This window comes from Stenella coeruleoalba (assembly GCF_951394435.1).
Source record: "Stenella coeruleoalba genome assembly, chromosome: 6".
NCBI lineage: Eukaryota > Metazoa > Chordata > Mammalia > Artiodactyla > Delphinidae > Stenella > Stenella coeruleoalba.
This window is the reverse complement of record NC_137151.1, coordinates 120,603,850-120,609,849: the sequence shown is the minus strand read 5'-3', so window position 1 is coordinate 120,609,849 and position 6,000 is coordinate 120,603,850.

Below are 6,000 nucleotides of genomic sequence, written 5' to 3'. Positions count from 1 at the left end.
ACTCCCGGGGGAGGCTCAGGCGCTTAACAGAATGAGACCCTAGAGAAGACCTTTTTGTCCCCTCCTGGTGGCCTCGGCTGGGCTGCCTCTGTCCCACCTCCCCAGCTCTCGTCTTTCCCAACAAGCACCCACGCCGCCCTCCACCAAAGTCCTGCCGAGGCCCCTGCACGGTCCTGAGGGTGCCCCTGGACCCGTCTCATGGGGGCCAGAACACCAAGCCCAGTGGCCTACACCCCAACCTGACGCTGGGACTTAACTTCTCCTGACTGTGCAGAGTGGTGCCCCCTCCGCCCTGCAGGAGTCTCTGCAGTGTCCCCTAGCCAGTCATCACCCCAGGCTAGGCCTTTGCTAAGCTTCTTGGAGAAAGGGGGCCGGTGATGCGTGGCCTCCAGGCGTCCCCTCCAGAGAGAAGAGAGAAGGGGAGGAGTGGTGGGGGCAGGGTGCCGAGGGGAGCTGCAGGCGTGGCCCAGGGTGGGATGGGAGGAGAAGTGCTGCTCTATCTTGGGTGGGAGGGCAGTGGGAGGGAGGAGCCCCACTGGGGGATCCCAGGCGTCTGCAGGGCTGAGGCTGCTGGCCCTACCTGCTCCAGTCTGTTTCTCTTACTTCAGGGGTGGCCTCGAGAAATCAGCCACTCCCTGAGCAGTGCCCGGTAGGTGTGGCCTGTCCCCATCTCCCGCTGCAGGGGTGAACCTCTTGCCGGTCCAGCTCCCGTCTGTATGCTCAGATGTCTGTCTGCCTCTCAGCCTTGAGTGATGTTTAAAAAGTCCCTGTTATCTGAGCCTTGGACGCACCAACCTGAGGGAGTGGGGACAGAAAACGCACCTGCCACACTGATCGGGCCACAGCGGAGGGTGGGGCTCCGCAGAGAAGAGGCAGGAGCGAAGAAGGACACCACGGGAGAGGCTGCGCTCATCAGTCCAGGGCGCAGAGCCCTGCTCAGAGCTGCCTGTCGGGGGGGCGGTAGGGCCCTTGTGTTCAGGGCGCCCGAGAGGTGCTGTGTTTATGGATCTTCCTTGGTTTCCTCCTGAAGCCTCTTTCCCCCTGGGCTGGGCACACACATAACATGTCCTTTGGGCAGTGAGGGCAGAAAGACAGTCTAGCTCCCTGTCTCAACCTGCCGCCCACCTTCTGGTTGGGGACTTTCTGCATGCGGTCCCTCACCCCCTCCCTCTGGCCTGGGATCCTGGCTGGAATCGTAGTCATCAGTCCCAGCCCTCTGGTCCCCGGCCCGGCTCCCTGCTTTGCCCAGCTCCACCCAAGACTGATCCCTCCCGTCTCCCTGCCAGCCTAGGGGAGGCCTTGGGGTTGGGGGACCTGTAGTGTGAGACTCCAGCAGGAAGTGCAGCGAAGCCCAGGTACCCCTGGGGCCAAGTTCCTCCCCCTTCCGTCTGTGCCCAGCGGAGGGGGCCAGTGGGGTCGGGCATGTGGGCCCCTGGGATAGGACATGGGGTTCCTGGCCTCGAGACTGTCCCGAGCTGGAAGCTGGGAAGCCTGGGGGCCTCAGCTGCTGGCCCGGGGCCTGATGCCCAGCGTGTGTCCCAGCTGGGGACCACCCACCCTTCTAGCAGGGTTGCGGATGACAGGCTGTGAGGCCACCAGAGACCCCTCCGCCTGATGGATTCCTGCTGGGCTCATGGTGGTGATGTCACTGCTACCCGGGGCTGCAGGGCTCCTCGCATCTTTGGGGAGGACGAGGGAGACCAGCCGGTCAGAGGGAACGCAAGCCAAGGGCATACCAAGGACAGGGTCCCGGCCCTTAGGGCCCATGAAGTTCAGACAGCCAAGGAACCCGGAGCCACGGGGTGGCCCTGCAGGGCACGGTGGCGACATGTGTGTCACCCACTGGTTCCCAGAATGCTTTTCCAGACAGAACCTGAGAGCATCCTCACTGCAGTGAGGCTGGACAGAGGACAGAGACAGCGCCTCTTACAGACAGGGAGCTCAGGGGAGTCCCATGCCCTGTGCAGGGTCACACTGCTCGTGGCAGCTGATGGGCGCGTCTTGGTTGCCGGGTCCTCTGGAGCTCCGGGTGCCCATACTGCACTCAGCATCCCCTCCCAACAGGTTCTGTTAGGAAACCGAGCATGCAGCGTAGACGCTGGCCATTTCGTTGTCTCCCAGGCCCTGCACTTGCAGCCGAGCTGAGGGTCCGCTGACTGTGACGCTGCTGAGGTGAGGACTTGACCCGGCTCAGCACAGCTGCCCACGTGGACTCAGTTTCCCTTGTGTGGGTGAGGGGTCGTGAGTGCAGCGGTGAAGGCCCTTCCGGTGCGCAGTGACGCTAGAAGCAGCCTCAGGGCAGGTCGTTGCGGGGCTGACTCCATCCATCCCCGGGGGTGGCTCACCGCGCAGCAGTCATCCTCTGAGCGGAGCTTATTGGGATGACAGAAAGCACTCTTCAACTAAGCACGTAACGGCGGCGGGGAAGGAAAGGAGCTCGGGGATGGTTTACAGCAGCACCTGAGCTTCCACCTGTGAGCCCTCGTGCACGGGGCTCATGGTTCTGCCACCCACGGCTTTGAGCCCGAGCCTTGAGCCTGGGGGTCACTGCTGGGTGACCCTGGCGAGTGATCCTCCCTCTCACCCTGTCTGGACCCCAGAAGCATCGCCGGCAGACCCGGGGTGTGTCTGAGGGGGGGCCCGCCTGTGGTGGATGCGCTTGAGCTCCTCTGCCCCCAGGACTGCACAGCTGCTGCCTCCGCAGTGAGAGCCCCACAGAGTCCTCAGTACCATCAAGGTGTCACCGAGCAGCCCTGTCCCGCAAGCCTTTCTAACCAGTTCAGTGGGGCCCAGACTCAAGTTCCTGCCCCCCGCGTGGCTGCTTCTGTGCTGACCCCGGTGCCCAGCGCCCTGGGGAGCCCGGCTTGCGAGGAGCCCTAGACGCAGTATTTTTTAAATGGCTTGAGCCCTCACTCCAGGTATGCTGGGAACTCCAGGGTCGTCCATGAGCAAATACCTCTGGGGTGGGTTCTCAGGGGGCTTGGGCTCCTCCTCCTTCCCACCCCACCCCCCGTACCCCCCATGCTGGGCAGCACCCTGACTCCTTCCCTCCCCAGGGGGCAGGTGGAGTCAGAGACAGCACTGCAGGTCTGCTTCCTGCGGGGCCCCTTTCACTGCCTCTTTCTCTCCCCTCAGGGCACCTCACCCCTCCCCTAAACTGGCTTGAGGAACCCCCTTTCCCTGGATTTAGTAAAAAGAGCAATGTCCCGTCCCCCCGCCAGCTCCAGGCCTGTCCAGAGGCTGCCCCTCGGGCCACCCCGTAGCAGACAGGACAGGACAGGGCAGCGGCAGAGCATGAGAGCCCAGCTTCCTCCCCGTCTCCACAGCCCGTGTAGGAGCTTGGACTCGAGTTTGGGTGGTACTCACTGAGCGGGACCTTGGCAGTCATGCCTCCCCTCTCCACCCCACGTCCCAGGAGAGACTGAGAGGAGGGGTCGTTTCTTATGGATGTGAATTCTGCCACCTCCCACCCCTTAGAATCCATTTTTGTTTCAAGGGCATTTCCCCTTCCTGCTTCCCTTGCGAGGCGACACAGACACCTGTCACCACCCCAGCCTGCAGGGGTCCCAGGGGACTTCTGGAGAAACTGAGACCCTTTCCACCTTGGAGCCAGGCAGCCTCTAGGGTATCTGTCACTGCACAGCAGGTGACCACGAGAGCCAGTCCTTGGGAACATTTTCCAGAAAAATGCAGGCCTCCGGCACGTTATTTATAACTCCTTCATAGGATTGTTGAAGGTTTCAGAACGATATGAAACTCAGCCCATCCTCCCCAAAGAAGTCCTCGCTCTATAGCCTCCCTCTTCCTGGAGGAGATCCCAAGTTTGGACGGTAGGTTGCTGAGCGGGACCTCAACTGTGTGTGCTTCACCCTGAGGCCGAGCAGGAGAGCAGAGCCACCGTCCTGGCCTCACAAACCGCCAGGGGCTGGGATCCTATGTCCCGAGTCCCCCTTGCCTTCGGGGAAAGCTAGTTGCACCCTGGCCTGGCCTTTCCCTCAGAGCCCTCAGGTGAGCTGGCCTCCAGCCCTGGTGTCCTGGTGCGATCCCTGCCTCGTGAGGTCAAAGGGGACCCCAGGCTCCCGACCCTGCAGACCGTTTCCCCTCCAGGCCCGACACTAGCCTTTGTCCCCAGTGCTGTTCACGGGACATGGCTTGTGGCTCATCTGGGGGCTCCTTGTTGGCCCGGGTGGCATTCTCAGCCCTCACTCGCTTACAGCCCACCTTTGAGCTGCCGTCCCACAGGTTCCACTGGTCATGGTCCCTCCCACCGGTGTGGGGGTGTCGCTCATTTTGCCCCGTGTCTCTGGTTGGGTTCGCCCTCTGCCTTGTGGTCTGCTGTCCTAAACAAAGGCCCGCCCCATCCAGGCCTCCTCCCTGCCCTGCTTGCCTTACCGCACAGGGTGGGGGGTGCCCCCTGTAGGGCATGCGCCGTTCATCCCTCAGCTCCAGCCCTTCGAGGGCCCCTGCCAGCCAGGCTGCCGTCCAGCAGGAGCTCACCGGGACAGAGGGGAAAGAGGCGGCACCTGCCTCCGCGACCTCAGCTGCGCCGGGACCTGGGAGCCTCTGGCAGCGGCTCGGGCTGATTCACTGGGCTCAGGCAGCTCAGAGTCCCCCAGCTGCTGGCACACGGTGCTGTGAAGCTGCATCTCTCCTTGTCTACTTTGCATAAATGATCATAAAAAACCCTCTTACCTTTCTGCGGGACCAAAGCATCGCGGGCACTGCTGACAGAGGTCTGCAGGCGGCTACTTCCCTGTCACCCGAGGAGCCCAGGCCGGGCTGGGAGAGGAGGGGGTGCCCTGCTGGCTGATAATGAGGAACGTGCAAGTCTGGTGAGCAAAGAAAGGGCCAGAAGAGGGCACGGGACCTGGACACCCCCATACTGAGGGAGGACGGCGGCCTCACCATCTGGGACAGCGGGGCGGCTGTTTCCTTCCTGAGGGTCAGCTCCAGAGACACACAACTGGTCCCCAGGCACAGTGCCAAGCACGGCGGTGCAGGCTTGGCATCCCTGGCGGCAGGGTCGGGTCAGAGGACCCTGGGCTGTGGCTTGGTGTGTGTGTCCGGAGCGAAGAACCCTAGAGCTCTGCTCAGCTGGAGCAAGCAGGCCCTGGGGCCACCTTGGATCAGAGGGTGCAATTTAAAACACGCACAGCTTCCTGCAGGTCTCTGGGCCCCTCCCCCTGCCACTGGAGGTGGGGTTGGGGAAGGCATCGCCGAAGGGGCAAGAGCCTGCCATGCAGATGCTGACCAGGTGAGGAGACCTGTTTCTGGAAGCGGGGGGTGGGTAACAGCCTCAGATGGTCATGTCAGCCCCAAGGTCAGGAGGAGGGTACATCTGGCATCCCATCGGAGGCCTCCCGAGAGGCTTCAAGGCAGCGCGCCTGTTTTTACCCATCATGAAGCATCCTGGGTAGCCACCAGAGCCATGCATGGGACAGGGGGTCACAGGGGCTCCAGGAGCTGGGGGTGGGTGGGGCTGCAGGTCTGGCTGGGACTGAACCTGGAGCACCCCCGAGGGCCCAGTCTGAACTCTGCAGGGAGTGATGCACCTGTGGTCACGGGAGTTTGGCCTAAGAGTCCTGTCCGGGGCCCAAGCACGCCTGGCCTCCCGTCAGAGTCTCAGGGGGTTGGGTGACGGGACGCTGGGCCTTCCAGAGGGCCTAGTGTGTGCTGGGGTCTCCCAGGCTTTATCTCATTGGCAGCTTTGCCACATCCCTGGGCAGTCGGCACTGTCCCTATTTAATGTCTAGCTCCGTGCTGCTGTCTTCATCCTGATGGAATAAAATTTATGTTTGGGGCAGGAGAAGACAATTTAAGCATAACACACTCCCTGCCCGTATTGGGCCCCCGCTAACGTGCAGCGGGCACCTGCATTATACATGACGCCGGCCTTCTCAGAGGTGCGAACGCCTGCTCTATCGTGAAGATCGGTGTTGTTTTTTATCTTTTCTGACACCGGCAATGCAACTCCATACAAGATTACATTTCTTTCCCAAT